This window comes from Cherax quadricarinatus, chromosome 78, assembly GCF_038502225.1.
Source record: "Cherax quadricarinatus isolate ZL_2023a chromosome 78, ASM3850222v1, whole genome shotgun sequence".
In the NCBI taxonomy this organism is placed as follows: Eukaryota; Metazoa; Arthropoda; class Malacostraca; order Decapoda; family Parastacidae; genus Cherax; species Cherax quadricarinatus.
In genome coordinates, this window is record NC_091369.1 from 18,432,352 (window position 1) to 18,449,053 (window position 16,702).

A 16,702-nucleotide genomic window follows, 5' to 3' on the forward strand; every position below is an offset into this window, starting at 1 on the left:
GATACGTGATTATATACACCTGGAAAATCCTAGAGGGACTAGTACCAAACTTGCACACGAAAATCACTCACTATGAAAGCAAAAGACTCGGCAGACGATGCAACATCCCCTCCAATGAAAAGCAGGGATGTCACTAGCACGTTAAGAGACAATACAATAAGTGTCAGGGGCCCAAGACTGTTCAACTGCCTCCCAGCATACATAAAGGGGATTACCAATAGACCCCTAACTGTCTTTAAGAAGGCACTGGACAGGCACCTAAAGTCAATACCTGACTAATCGGGCTGTGGTTCGTATGTCAGCTTGCGTGCGGCCAGCAGTAACAGCCTGGTTGATCAGGCCCTGATTCACCATGAGGTCTGATCACAGACCGGGCCGCGTGAGTGTTGACCCCTGGAACTCACTCTAGGTAGAGGGTATATATAGGCTTAGAATGAGGTGCTATACTAGTGGTAGTAGTAGTAGTAGTAGTAGTAGTGATATAAGTTAAGATAAGATAAGATTTCGTTCGGATTTTTAACCCCGGAGGGTTAGCCACCCAGGATAACCCAAGAAAGTCAGTGCGTCATCGAGGACTGTCACAAATACAATTGTCTGTGTGTCAGCGTGCCTCGTTGTGCTCCGGGTTTTCTCGTGTTTTCACGGTTGCTAGAACTTTAATTTGAGCCATCAATCCTATACGAGACATCCCTCTAGCGCCTGGAACCAATCTTGGGCGGAAAACATTATATACTGAGTCAAAAAAGGAGAATTAGTGTGCACTACCTAGCAGAGTTTACTGCCAGAGGGGAATCATAGGCCTGAGTGCCGTGTGCAAAATAATAATAATAGAACTTTTCTTAGTCAGAGGAAAGAAAGTCTCCCTGATAACATTGTGTATACATAGTGTATAGTGTATACTACAGTGGCCCCCTAGTATATAGATGATAAAGGCTAAAGTGTCATTTGAAAACAGGTGAATTTGTAAATGAAGTGATAAGCCTATAGAGGCAGGTGCCAGAAGTCGCCAGAAACTTACCACAGTGGTCAGCTGTTTTAATAATCTTCCTGGCCTGCTAGTGTACTCGCATATAATCTAGTGATATCAGTGAATAGCAGAATACAGTGTTGTAGTAGCAACTAACCAGTATTATAATGGTACTTAGTAGAGTGGAGTGACTTTCATTAGTTTCTTTTTTCTTGAAATACCAGACGTATACTGTGATTTTCATATAACCTGTAGTTACCAGCGGTCGCAATATACACAACGAGAAGCAATTATTACTACAGAAAAAGAGTCCTTCCTCCAAAATTTCCACCAGTCAACTATAGTGATAATATAGCATTTATTGTGGTGGAGACGAAAAAAAACTAGAAAAGCTAGATACAGCGATTGATAAACAAGGGTTGAGGCTCGACCGTTCGTCACTGTAGGAGCTGCTAGAAATCACCGGTTCTTCAACACGCAAGTTATACTTTTGTATCAATCAAATCACATATTACTCGGGTAGATAATTTCAAGTAGATCCTTCATGTGTTAGCACAAATCACCGACCAGTATTACCTGGAGTTTACCTGGAGAGAGTTCCGGGGGTCAACGCCCCCGCAGCCCGGTCTGTGACCAGGCCTCCTGGTGGATCAGAGCCTGATCAACCAGGCTGTTGCTGCTGGCTGCACGCAAACCAACGTACGAGCCACAGCCCGGCTGATCCAGAACTGACTTTAGGTGCTTGTCCAGTGCCAGCTTGAAGACTGCCAGGGGTCTGTTGGTAATCCCCCTTATGTGTGCTGGGAGGCAGTTGAACAGTCTCGGGCCCCTGACGCTTATTGTATGGTCTCTTAACGTGCTAGTGACACCCCTGCTTTTCATTGGGGGGATGGTGCATCGTCTGCCAAGTCTTTTGCTTTCGTAGTGAGTGATTTTCGTGTGCAAGTTCGGTACTAGTCCCTCTAGGATTTTCCAGGTGTATATAATCATGTATCTCTCCCTCCTGCGTTCCAGGGAATACAGGTTTAGGAACCTCAAGCGCTCCCAATAATTGAGGTGTTTTATCTCCATTATGCGCACCGTGAAAGTTCTCTGTACATTTTCTAGGTCGGCAATTTCACCTGCCTTGAAAGGTGCTGTTAGTGTGCAGCAATATTCCAGCCTAGATAGAACAAGTGACCTGAAGAGTGTCATCATGGGCTTGGCCTCCCTAGTTTTTTAAGGTTCTCATTATCCATCCTGTCATTTTTCTAGCAGATGCGATTGATACAATGTTATGGTTCTTGAAGGTGAGATCCTCCGACATGATCACTCCCAGGTCTTTGACGTTGGTGTTTCGCTCTATTTTGTGGCCAGAATTTGTTTTGTACTCTGGTGAAGATTTAATTTCCTCATGTTTACCATATCTGAGTAATTGAAATTTCTCATCGTTGAACTTCATATTGTTTTCTGCAGCCCACTGAAAGATTTGGTTGATGTCCGCCTGGAGCTTTTTAAATAAGCGACCCACTGATCAGATCAGCCTGGTTCCGAACCCTTGACTGGTCCAAACCCTTGACTGGTCCGAACCCTTGATGGTCCGAACCCTTGACTGGTTTCAAACGGATTCGTTAGACAATAAAGCAGACTGTAAACGGATGGGGTTGTAGGCGCCCTTATCAAACACAAATAATAAATATAAATGACATGCCCATGCACTCTGCCCCAGGGCCAGACTCATGGAACTCTGTGTTCATCAAGAACTGCAAGAAGCCCCTATCACGAGCCTTTTTCCATCCTATGGAGAGGGAGCATGGACACGGGGGTCGTCCCTCAGTTACTAAAAACAACAGACATAGCCCCACTCCACAAAGGGGGCAGTAAAGCAACAGCAAAGAACTACAGACCAATAGCACTAACATCTCATATCATAAAAATCTTTGAAAGGGTCCTAAGAAGCAAGATCACCACCCATCTAGAAACCCATCAGTTACACAACCCAGGGCAACATGGGTTTAGAACAGGTCGCTCCTGTCTGTCTCAACTACTGGATCACTACGACAAGGTCCTAAATGCACTAGAAGACAAAAAGAATGCAGATGTAATATATACAGACTTTGCAAAAGCCTTCGACAAATGTGACCATGGCGTAATAGCGCACAAAATGCTTGCTAAAGGAATAACAGGAAAAGTCGGTCGATGGATCTATAATTTCCTCAATAACAGAACACAGAGAGTAGTCGTCAACAGAGTAAAAATCCGAGGCAGCTACGGTGAAAAGCTCTGTTCCACAAGGCACAGTACTAGCTCCCATCTTGTTCCTCATCCTCATATCCGACATAGACAAGGATGTCAGCCACAGCACCGTGTCTTCCTTTGCAGATGACACCCGAATCTGCATGACAGTGTCTTCCATTGCAGACACTGCAAGGCTCCAGGCGGACATCAACCAAATCTTTCAGTGGGCTGCAGAAAACAATATGAAGTTCAACGATGAGAAATTTCAATTACTCAGATATGGTAAACATGAGGAAATTAAATCTTCATCAGAGTACAAAACAAATTCTGGCCACAAAATAGAGCGAAACACCAACGTCAAAGACCTGGGAGTGATTATGTCGGAGGATCTCACCTTCAAGGACCATAACATTGTATCAATCGCATCTGCTAGAAAAATGACAGGATGGATAATGAGAACCTTCAAAACTAGGGAGGCCAAGCCCATGATGACACTCTTCAGGTCACTTGTTCTATCTAGGCTGGAATATTGCTGCACTCTAACAGCACCTTTCAAGGCAGGTCAAATTGCCGACCTAGAAAATGTACAGAGAACTTTCACGGCACGCATAACGGAGATAAAACACCTCAATTACTGGGAGCGCTTGAGGTTTCTAAACCTGTATTCCCTGGAACGCAGGAGGGAGAGATACATGATTATATACACCTGGAAAATCCTAGAGGGACTAGTACCGAACTTGCACACGAAAATCACTCACTACAAAAGCAAAAGACTTGGCAGACGATGCAACATCCCCCCAATGAAAAGCAGGGGTGTCACTAGCACATTAAGAGATCATACAATAAGTGTCAGGGGCCCGAGACTGTTCAACTCCCTCCCAGCATACATTAGGGGGATTACCAATAGACCCCTGGCAGTCTTCAAGCTGGCACTGGACAAGCACCTAAAGTCGGTTCCTGACCAGCCGGGCTGTGGCTCGTACGTTGGTTTGCGTGCAGCCAGCAGCAACAGCCTGGTTGATCAGGCTATGATCCACCAGGAGGCCTGGTCACAGACCGGGCCGCGGGGGCGTTGACCCCCGGAACTCTCTCCAGGTAAACTCCAGGTATTTCCATTGGGGTCCTCAATCTTGTCCCCCCGGATGCGACCCACACCAGTCGACTAACACCCAGGTACCTATTTACTGCTAGGTGAACAGGACAACAGGTGTAAGGAAACGTGTCGAAATGTTTCCACCCGCCGGGAATCGAACCCGGGCCCTCCGTGTGTGAAGCGGGAGCTTTAGCCACCAGTATTAGTAATATAAGTTGTAGTAGTAATACCAGCACCACTCCAAAGTTATAATTTTTCCCAAATGCCAGGTTGCACTGAACGTTTCTAAAGTACTTTCACAAGCTAACGCTAGAGTCGCCATCGCTTCCAGCACTTCAATAAAGGATCTAACCAGGAGAAAATCCAAGCACCACGAACCAGTCAACGCAGGGGTTTACACTATACCCTGTGGAGGCTGCGACAAGATTTATGTAGGTGAAACAGCAAGAAACCTTGACACCCACCTCAATGAACACATTTTTGCCTGTAGGAACGATAACTTGAACAACGCCTGCATACAGCACCGGAATTCCACCAATCATCTCATTATATTCAGGGACGCCCAATTAGTGATTAAAGAAACTAATTTCCGAAGACGCAAGTGCCTTGAATCATCACTAATAGCTGTTTCTAATACAATTAAACAAAACAAAGGCAACTTCACCATCTCCGAACTCTTAGCAAATATCATCCTGAAAACAGTAAACCCTGCATTTGCAAGTTAATTGCTCTACCATACTGTATTACTACTGCAACTTATATCATTACTACTACTACCACCACTAGTATTACACTTCACCCTAAGCCTATATATACCCTCTGTGTCCATGTACTGTTTGTAACGGCTTGATAAAGCTCTTGGAGAGCGAAACGTTGCCACAATCATATGCCACATTAGTTGCACTAGTGTCTTTTTACTTTACATCTTACAATACTTGACAACTATCCTAGCTAGCTAGTCTATAATTCCTCGAAGTATTTAATATTTTGTAACAGTTCTTCCGATTTGGCTTTATATTCAAATTCAAATTCAAATTCAAAGTTTATTCTCTATAAGGATTACAATGCTGAGTTTACAGAAATTTGGTTATTGTGTGGTTTACATGTAGTAAAATTGTGATTACAGAGTGTACCACTAGAACACTTAGCATGGCTAGGCATTTCGGGCAGACTTAGTTTTATTCTTAATTGTAAAATATTACAAATTATGAGGTAAGTTGGTATTATGGTTAAGTGACTAAATACTAGTTTGTAAGTTTAGCAATGTGAATGCTTTTGTTTTGGCACAGTACATAGTTTCAGTATTGGAGTATCACAGGATTCATTATTTTAAGATTGAGATTAATATTTCTGTTTATGGTCAAATGAGTGAGTGAGTGTAAGTGTGAACCACCAGGTGGTATTCGTGTAGTTAGTTGACGGGGTGTATCAGGGAGATAAGATGTTTTCTAATGGTAGTTTTGAAGGTGATGAATGCGTCTGCAGTTCTAGAGTTCTCAGGTAGAGTATTCCAGATTTTAGGGCCTTTGACATACATTGAATTTTTGTAAAAGTTTAGTCGGACACGGGGAATGTCGTAGAGATGTTTGTGTCTGGTGTTATGCCTGTGGGTTCTGTCACAACTATCAAGAAAGCATTTTAGGTCAAGGTTGATATTAGAGTTTAAGGCCCTGTAGATGTAGATTGCACAGTAGTAAGTGTGGATGTACTGAACTGGGAGTAAGTTTAGGTCTATGAAGAGTGGGGGGGGGGGGGTGTTGCCAGGGATGGGATTTAGTGATTATTCTTACTGCAGCTTTTTGTTGGGTTATTATTGGCTTTATGTGAGTTGCTGCAGTTGATCCCCAAGCACAAATAGCATAGGTGAGGTATGGATAAATAAGTGAGTGGTATAGTGTGAGAAGGGCATTTTGCGGCACGTAGTATCGTATCTTGGAGAGGATCCCAACCGTTTTGGATACTTTTTTGGTTATATGCTGGATATGGGTGCTGAAATTCAGGTTGTTGTCAAGGTATAAGCCTAGGAATTTGCCCCCATTATTTCTGGTAATTAGAGTGTTGTCAATCTTAATGTTAATTTGTGCATCTCCTGCTCTGCTACCGAACATAATATAGTAGGTTTTGTCAGTGTTAAGCGTAAGTTTATTGGCTGTCATCCAAGTCGATATTTTAATCAGCTCCTCATTCACAATGGTGTTGAGGGTGGCAAGATTAGGGTGAGAGATGACATAAGTCGTGTCATCAGCAAAGAGAATGGGTTTCAGGTGTTGGGATACGTTTGGAAGGTCATTGATGTATATGAGGAAGAGCAGGGGACCAAGGACACTTCCCTGCGGAACTCTAGTATCAAGTGGCCGTGTTGCTGATGCTGTGTCTTTAATGGTGACATACTGATACCTATTAGTAATGTAAGATTTGAAATAAGCAAGCGCATGGCCTCTTATACCGTAATGATCAAGTTTGTGGAGTAGGATGTCGTGGTCTACTGTGTCAAAAGCTTTTCTTAGGTCAATAAAAATTCCTAGTGGATATTCCTTATTTTACAATGCTGTGTAAAGCAGATCTAGCATTTTTATGATTGCATCATTATTGCTTTTATTTTTCCTGAATCCAAATTGGCAGGGGTTGAGTATGTTTTGAGCCGTTATAAATAAATACAGTCTCCTGTGCACGAGTTTCTCAAAGATTTTGGATAGCAATGGTAAGTTAGGTATTGGCCTATAGTTGTTTAAGTCTGTAGGGTCACCACCTTTATGTATTGGTGTAACCCTTGCCATCTTGAGTAGTTTCGGGAAGGTGCTAGTCTCTAGTGACTTGTTAAAAAGTAATGAAATAGCATGCGAAAGGACATGGGCCGCTCGCTTGTACAGTAATGATGGGACATGAGACAGATTCCCCGAGTTATTTTTAAGTGACTTTATAATCTCAGTGACTTCCGTGGGCTCAGTTGGTGCAAGATAGAAGGAATTAGGGAAATTCCCATCTAGGTAGTCCCCGGCATGGGCATTGGTATGTGGGATTTTACTGGCGAGATTAGATCGTATGGTTGAGAAGAAGTCGTTTATCTTGTTAGCTGTGACAGTGGGATGTAGTGGTGTTTCATTAGGTTTAGTTAGGACAATATTCTTGGTTTTTCTCAGTTTGTGGGTCATTAGAATCTGAGAGAGTGTTTTCCAGGTCTTTTTTTATATCTCCTCTAATGTCTGTGAATCTACTGGAGTAGTATAATTGTTTGGCTTTCTTAATTACTTTGGTGAGAGCTGATGAATAGTGTTTAAGAATATCTTTGTGTATTAAGCCCTGTCTATATTGCTTTTCATATTGGTGTTTCTTGTCAATGGATTTCAGAATGGTGCTGGTTAGCCATGGGCAACCAAGCCGTTTGTTTGTGATCTGTTTTGTTTTTATAGGACAATGTTTGTTGTATAGTCTAAGTAATTTGTTAAGAAAAATGTCTGTCCAGTCATCAATACCATTGGCCTTGGAGAATTCTGTAGGCCAATCAACAGTCTCTAGGTCAGCTGTGAACTTCCTTACTGAGGCCTCGTCATGGAGTCTAAATGAGACTTTGTTGTATTCAAGTGGTAGTTTACTAATGTTTGTCAGGAGGAAGGTAGGGTAGTGGTCTGTAGTGCTATCTGTGATTATCCCTGATTTAAGGGGGGCTAGTATATTGGTCCATATGTGGTCTATTATGGTTGCACTTGTCTCAGTGAGCCTGGTTGGTTTGGTTATTGTTGGTATGAGAAGTGTGTTGTTCATATTGTTGATGAAATCAGTTACAGGCTGATCATCTAGTAAGCCAAGGTTGATGTTGAAGTCTCCAGCTAAGAGAAGGTGGTGCTTATTCATTTGTCTGTTTGTTATTAGTGACTTTAATTTCTCACTGAAATTTGGGATGTTTGTGTGAGGTATCCAGTAAATGGCACCGATTGTTATAGGCGTCTTACGGTTTTTTACAGTAAAATTAGCAAAAATGTATTCCCCATATTCATCACTAAAGCAAGTGGTGCTAAGACAAGATAACTGGTTAGAGTAATAGATTGCAATACCACCCCCAACTTGGTTTGGTCTGCAGTTGTGAATTGCTGTGTATCCTGGTAGAGGGTAGATATCTATTGTGTCCTGCTTAAGCCAGGTCTCAGTAAGAATAATGCAGGAGAAGGGTGTCTTTAGTGATTCAAGGAGTGCTAGGAGGTCATAGTGTTTGCTTAAGGACCTGATGTTGTAGTTAAGTACTGATAGCCTTTTAGCATTGTTTAGGATAGTGGTGGCTTGTGATGCTGTGTAATAAAGGCAGTTACTTTCCAATAGGTTTTGATTGGGTGTCAGATTATGGAGGTTTAGATCAGGGTCAACGTGATCAATCATCTTCTAGGTTTAAATTATGGTTATTTATATCCTGAGTTGTGTGTTGAGTTCTAGTACTGATATCTGTAGTGGTAGGAAGTTTGGACAAGTATATAGCTAGAGTATTTTGGCCATGTAGGGTATAGTCACTACTACACATAATGAAGTTGATGTTGTCTATGTGTTGTGCTGGAATGAACTAAAGTACAACTAGGTATAAACTAGTAATATAAAAATACAAATTAAAAATAGAACAAGACTCTCACTTGTAATTGCACTAAGGTCTAATAATGACTTTTGTGGAGTCTATGTTTTGAGCTAGAATGAGCTATAGTACAATAGGTTTAATCTAATAATATAAAAATACAAATTAAAAATAGCACTAGTCTCTCACTAGTAATTGCACTATGGTCTAATATAGTGAATTTGGTATTGACTATGTATTGAGTTAGAATGAGCTATGGTACAACTGAATTTAATCTAATAATATAAAAATACAAATTAAAAATAGCACCAGTCTCTCACTAGTAATTGCACTATGGTCTAATATAGTGAATTTGGTATTGACTATGTATTGAGCTAGAAAGAGCTACAGTACAACTAGGTTTAGTCTAATAATGTAAAAATACAAATTACAAATAGCACCAGTCTCTCACTAGTAATTGCACTATGGTCTAATATAGTGAATTTGGTATTGACTATGTATTGAGCTAGAATGAGCTAGAGTAAAACTGTGATTAATCTAATAATATAATAAAGGAACAAGACTCTCAATTGTAATTGCACTAAAGTCTTATATAAGTTGTTTACAAGAATTAGAGTGTAATTAGATTTAAATTGACAGGATAAAATACACAAATTAAGGTAGCAAAAGAATAATAAAAAAATGATAAAAATAAAAATGGCAATGACTTGGTTATAATATGCTAGTAAGATGGTAGACAGGATAATATAAAAGTTGTAGTTGAAAATACTAGTTTAAAAAAGTATGGAATAAAAATGGTCAATAAAAGAAGTTTACAATAAGTTTGATCAATATAGTTTAAAGTAAAATTGGGCAATAATAGGGATTTAGAATAAAATTGGGCAATTGAGTATTTTTTAAAGTGAGGTAGAATTATTATAGAATTATATTCAATGAAACCGTTCGAATCCGGGCGAATCCGGTTAGTGGATCACTGTATATTTTTACTAATAATCACATTAACAGTAGATATGTATATATGTATGGTATCTATTTATTGTAGTTACTGTTTGGGTGTTTGATGAGGTATCTTCTGACTGGTTTAATGAAACAAGTCAGAGGCCATACAATAAGTGTCAGGGGCCCGAGACTGTTCAACTGCCTCCCAGCATACATAAGGGGGATTACCAACAGACCCCTGGCAGTCTTCAAGCTGGCACTGGACAAGCACCTAAAGTCGGTTCCTGACCAGCCGGGCTGTGGCTCGTACGTTGGTTTGCGTGCAGCCAGCAGCAACAGCCAGGTTGATCAGGCTCTGATCCACCAGGAGGTCTGGTCACAGACCGGGCCGCGGGGGCGTTGACCCCCAGAACTCTCTCCAGGTAAACTCCAGAGGATACCTTATCAACGAATCCAGTCATTGGACGAATCCGGGCGAATCCAGATTAGTGGATCACTGGGTGATTTTGGACTAGATCATGAAAAGGACTACTGGAAAAATATTAAACAGAGTAATCTGTGTTTAGTTTGATTCAGAAAGAATAACTTGCGTGTTTGTGCGCCGGTGGCTTCTCTATGTGAAGATTACTGGAGCAATAGTTGATTTTCGTTGTGTATGTTGTGACCACTGCTAACTACAGGTTTAGTGTATTACCACAAACTCTATACGTTTCCATCACAATAAGTACTAACAGTTATACACTGTTTATCATATATCTATAAAACTGTACACTTTTCGTATTTCCTCAAGGTTTTGCACCTCTTCGTATTTCAACAGGAATGTTTTACTCCCTGGAATCGCTAATTATAGGTCAGGTGCACTAGCAGACCTGAGTGGGAGGGCTCTGGCGACTGCTGGAAACTTGAACCTGCCTCTTTAGGCCTTACACTTCAGTTTTAAATTTCACCTTATCATTTATTATCTATATACTACGGTACCACTGTGGTATACACGGTAACACTATGTATACACACTATTATCAGGGATACTCTCCTCTGACAAAAAAGTTCAAAAATTATTTTGCACCGGCACACTAGGCCTAAAGTTCCCCTCTGAGAGCCTGGCTATGCTTTGTTATTGTACACTGTCACAGTTTAAAGTTCTAGCACGCAAATGAGACCATGAAAAACACAAAAGAACACAGCGACTACTTGCTGCATAGTATCAAATAGCTGAATAAATTACAAAAGTAATGAACCATTCACATGTCTACACCTGATGACAATTGCAATGAGTTAGTAATGCAAATATTTGCTTTATTTACAGTCCTGATACATTGGATATATTTTGTCATCCTCTATATTCTCCAACACATTTTTTTTTTTTTGTCCTATTCTGTAGTACGGAGGTCAGAAGTAAGCTGCATAATCTAAGTGAAGCCTTACGTGGGAACTTATGAGGTGCCCAACTATGCCAATTACTGCTGATGCAGGTAATGTAAGATTAACTGTTGTGGAAAATTTTTGATTTTCCGAAGCTATAGCGCCTAATAGGTGTTTAATGTGTTGATATGAGTCAAAAATGTATTTGACAATAGGGTAGAACCAAGAGTTCCCTTTGCGCATGCGCGGATGTGCGGGGGGTATAGGTCGACTCGGGCCATGGGGGAGGCGGGAGTGTTTTGAATGTGGTGAGGAGGCTGGGACAGCATGGAACCAGGAAATTGACATTCACTGCGGCCTAAGGATTAATATAGGCCTCATTTCATAATAGGAAGTGTCGTAACTGTTCCTGGTGAAGAGTGAGGGAACGTGATTTACGGGACCACAGTAAAAAGGTGGTAAAATTAGTGAATAATGGTTCGACCGGGGTGTGACTGTTGCGCGGCCATGGTGTGTGTCCAGGGGAAATACCCGTGAGTTAATCTTCGCTCATCGGCCTCAGATTTTAATGGAGTGACCTCTAATGTGTATAATAATTATGAGACGTTACATCGTCTTGTGAATGGTAATGTAATCAGTGATAATAACATTGAGTTAAGAGAATGCGGGATGTGAAATAGATCGCCCTGCTCCGAGTGAATGTGTGATTCTCGTACCGAGGATAGTGATGCTTTATGGAAGCACGACTTCTAAACCGGGACAAACCGACGGGTACCTCGTCCTGCTGGAATAAGAACCGTGTTGGTGTAGCAGGACATCGAAATGAGATGGTGAATGGAGGAAATAAGGAGTATCAATCACCCACAGTTAAGTAACCCTTCTAGTTATAGCAGACTGATACTGGCCAGTTAGGTATGTTGTAATTGGATAGGTTATGAGTGATCCAGCTACATCAAATGACCACCAGAGAATATCTGGTAAGTGGAGAGATTATGTACAAGTGTTTTCCTTGATGGATATATCCATGTGTAACCTACCCCCTTCCCCTTCATTCAGCTACCCTAATATAATCTATACAGTCCAAAATTAATTAGTAGCACCGTACTTGTGGGTGCTATCCAATCCATACTGGTCTCGGATAGATGTGGACAAGATTGTGAGGGTCGAGGGGCCACCTGTAGTGACCAGAGGTGGTTAAGTTTTCTCACATGTCTGCACAGGGTGACTACGGTAAACAATATGGTTGTCTCCCAATGAGATTACTTGTATGTATATAATGTTGAGGTACATACAGGTAAGCACCCTATAAAATTTTCCACAACTGTCCTACCCTTACAATGCTTCCTTAGATCACTTCTTTGGAAAGGTTGAGTCACAGGAACAGTGTTCTTGCTTTCCTCATACACAAACTGACCTAAATTTACTTGTCGTATGCAGTCTATTCTAGGTAGAAATCACCTGAGTCTATCAAGGTCACTTCTCTCTCTCGATTGCCATGTGCACAGAAAATAGTATCTGCAATCAATTAATTAATGCTAGTAACTGTAGCATACATCCTAGGGGATCCCTGTATTCTCTGGATTTTCACTAACTGGGTGTCCAACCTAGGTGTCCCATAGCTCAAACGCTAGTGCACTCAGCTCACACACTGAGGTTCGGAGTTCGAATCCCCAGTATAGCTGAAAAAAATTAGGACGTGTTTCCATAAGACATCTGCTGTGCATGTTCACCCAAAATGGGCACCTGGGTGTTAGTCGACTGGTGTGGGTCGCATCCTGGGACAAAACTAACCTAATTTGCGAGAAATGCTCTGCATAAAAGCAGCTTTGTATATAGTAGTATGCCATTGATGTCATCTAGGCCTGTACACCTTGTATACCTGGAGAAGGTTTTGGGTAACTCTTTCAGGGTTTCGGCCGTACTAGTACAGCTTACGTGCCAGGGCTCTTGACTTATTAGTTTTTATAAATTCTAGTGCCTTCAAATCTAGTGAGAGAAAGCTGGTAGGCCTACATATGAAAGAATGTGTCTATGTGGTCAGTGTGCGCAGTATAAAAAAAATTTTTGCAGCACACAGTGCGTAATGAGAAAAAAACTTTGACCGTGTTTTTGGATTAAAACAGCGACTTTGCACTGTATTTTCGTATTGTATTTATTGTTGTATTCTAGTTTTCCTGGTCTCATTTGATAGAATGGAAGGCATATTACAGAAACTTTGATGATTTTGACTGGTTTTACAATGAAAAGTACCTTGAAATTGAGCTCAAAGTAGCAGAAATGTTCGATTTTTACTAAAGTTCAAAAGTAAACAAATAATGTTAAGCGTCTAATACACGTCAACTGGCGAGTCTAATATTCTTTCACAAGTGCGCCGATATTATTTATACCATTTCTACACTAATGCAGTAGTCTGCATAACAGTAAATCTTCTATTTTTTGAGAATAAAAATGCTGTATAGCCCTTGTGGCTTAGCGCTTCTTTTTGATTATAATAATAATAATGAGAATAAAAATTCAAAATGGAAAGCAAAAGAATGTAAGAGGGGCGTGGGGACGTGACTAATGAACAGAGGAAATGTTATTTTAGTGCCAGGAATGTCTTGTTTATTCTGAACCCTATTTGGAAATGGGCATTTTTTGAAATTTGTGAAATTGGCAAAATTGCTAAATTCTGATCACTGTATTGGATAGATGAAATCGGTAAATGGGTGGTTTCTTGCACTCATTCGATAGAAAAAATGGAGTTTAGCGAAATAGGCATGATTTTTGTCGACTAGTACACTGGAATTGGCTGAAAATAGGGCTCAAATTGGGCAAAATCGCTGATGCGTAAACATCGTTGAGACCGCTAACTTTGTGAGAGCATAATTCCATAGGTTTTCCATCAAATTTCATACTTTTGGTGTCATTATGATCAGGAAAAGATTCTCTTTTCATAAGAAAAAAGATTTTTTTTTGAAATTTGGGAGACCTTGAGAACAATTCTCTGAGAGGGCCTGTGGACCCTGAAAGGGATATATATATATATAGTTGTATATTATTGATGTCATCTAGGCCTGTACACCTTGTGTACCTGGAGGTTTCGGGGGTCAATGCCTCCACGGCGCGGTCTGTGACCAGGCCTCATGGTGGATCAGGGCCTCATCAACCAGGCTGTTACTGTTAGCTGCACAAAACCCAACATACGAACCAAAGCCCGGCTGGTCAGGTACTGACTTCAGATGCCTGTTCAGCACCTTCTTGAAGACAGCCAGGAGTAAGATAAGATTTCGTTCGGATTTTTAACCCCGGAGGGTTAGCCACCCAGGATAACCCAAGAAAGTCAGTGCGTCATCGAGGACTGTCTAACTTATTTCCATTGGGGTTCTTAATCTTGTCCCCCAGGATGCGACCCACACCAGTCGACTAACACCCAGGTACCTATTTGCTGCTAGGTGAACAGGACAATAGGTGTAAGGAAACGTGTCGGAATTTCCACCCGCCGGGAATCGAACCCGGGCCCTCCGTGTGTGAAGCGGGAGCTTTAGCCACCAGACCACCGGGCCACCCAAGTCTATTGGTAATCCCTCTTATGTAAGCTGGGAGGCAGATGAACAGTCTTTGGCCCCTGACACTTACTGTGTTGTCTCTTATAGTGCTAGTGGCATCCCTGCTTTTCATTGGGGGGATGTTGCATTATCTGCCGAGTCTTTTGCTTTCATAGGGAGTGATTTTTGTGTGTAAGTTTGGTACTAATCCCTCTAGGATTTTCCAAGTGTATATAATCATATATCTCTCCCACTTCCATTCTATAATAATAATAATATCTTACTACTTGTACAAGGTATACAGGCCTAGGTGATATCAATGATATACTACTATATATCAAATCTATAAGGATTACAATGCAGGGTTTACAGATTTTGGTTGTGTGGTTTACATGTAATAAAATACTAATTACAGAAGGGGGCACTAGAACACCTAGCAAGGCTAGGCATTTCGGGCAAACTTAGATTAATTCTTAACCCTAAATTATTACAAATTGTGGAGTAAGTTGACTAAATACTAAGTGACTAACTACTAAGTGACTAAATACTAGTTTGTGAGTTTAGCAATGTGAATGCTTTTCTTATGGCACAATACATAGTTTCTGGAGTATCACAGGCAAACTTGTGACTAGTTAGGAATCATTATTTTAAGATTAAGATGCGTATTTCTGTGCTTATAGTCATATGGGTGAGTGAGTGTAATTGTGAACCACCAGGTGGTTTTTATGTAGTTAGTTGATGGGGTGTATCAGGAGGATAAGATGTTTTCTAACGGTAGTTTTGAAGGTGATGAATATGTCTGCAGTTCTAGAGTTTTCAGGCAGGGTGTTCCAGATTTTAGGGCCTTTGGCATACATTGAATTTTTGTAAAGGTTTAGTCAGAAACGGGGAATGTCATAGAGATGTTTGTGTCTGGTGTTATGCCTGTGGGTCCTGTCTCAACTATCAAGAAAGCATTTTAGGTCAAGGTTAATATTGGAATTTAAGGTCCTGTATATGTAGATTGCACAGTAGTAAGTGTGGATGTTCTGAACAGGGAGTAAGTTTAGATCTATGAAGAGTGGTGAGGTGTGTTGCCAGGGATGGGATTTAGTGATTATTCTTACTGCAGCTTTTTGTTGGGTTATTATTGGCTTTAGGTGTGTTGCTGCAGTTGATCCCCATGCACAAATAGCATAGGTGAGGTATGGATAAATGAGTGAGTGGTATAGTGTGAGAAGGGCATTTTGCGGCATGTAGTATCGTATCTTGGAGAGGATCCCAACTGTTTTGGATACTTTTTTTGTTGTGTTGGATATGGGTGCTGAAATTCAGGTTGTTGTCGAGGTTTAGGCCTAGGAATTTGCCCTCATTATGTCTGGCAATTAGAGTGCTGTCAATCTTAATGTTTAGTTGCGCAACACCTGCTTTGTTACCAAACATAATATATTATTATTATAATAAAAAAGAAGCGCTAAGCCACAAGGGCTATACAGCGCTGCAGGGTAGGGAAGGAAGCGAGGGTATCGGGCGGCAGAAGGGGGGAGGGATGATTAGTAGGTTACAGAAAACAGCGGGGCAGGGGATAATACGGGGGTAGAGGGTAGCAAGATATTGAGGTAGAAAGGGCTGAAGGTATCATCAGAGTTTGTGGAGTAAGTCAGTTGTTGTCAAAAAGTCATTGAGAGAGTCTGGATGAAAGGTGGGTCTATCAGCGAGAAGGGAAGGTAAAGAGAGAGCAGCTGAGTGAAGATGATGTTGGAGGTAAATTCTACGTGCTCGTTGATAAAGTGGGCAGTCTAACAGAATGTGGCTGACCAATAATGGAACCTGACACTTCTCAGAGAGAGGAGCAGGGCACCTCTCCATGAGATATCCATGAGTAAGACGAGTATGGCCAATGCGAAGGCGGGAGAGAGTAGTCTCCCAACCTTGACACTGGTGACAAGAAGATGGCCAGTAACCTATATTCGGTTTAATAGAACAAAGTTTGTTATTGAGCAGAGCAGACCAACGTTGTTGCCAACGGGTGTGAAGGTAGGTAGCTATTACAGCAAAATAGT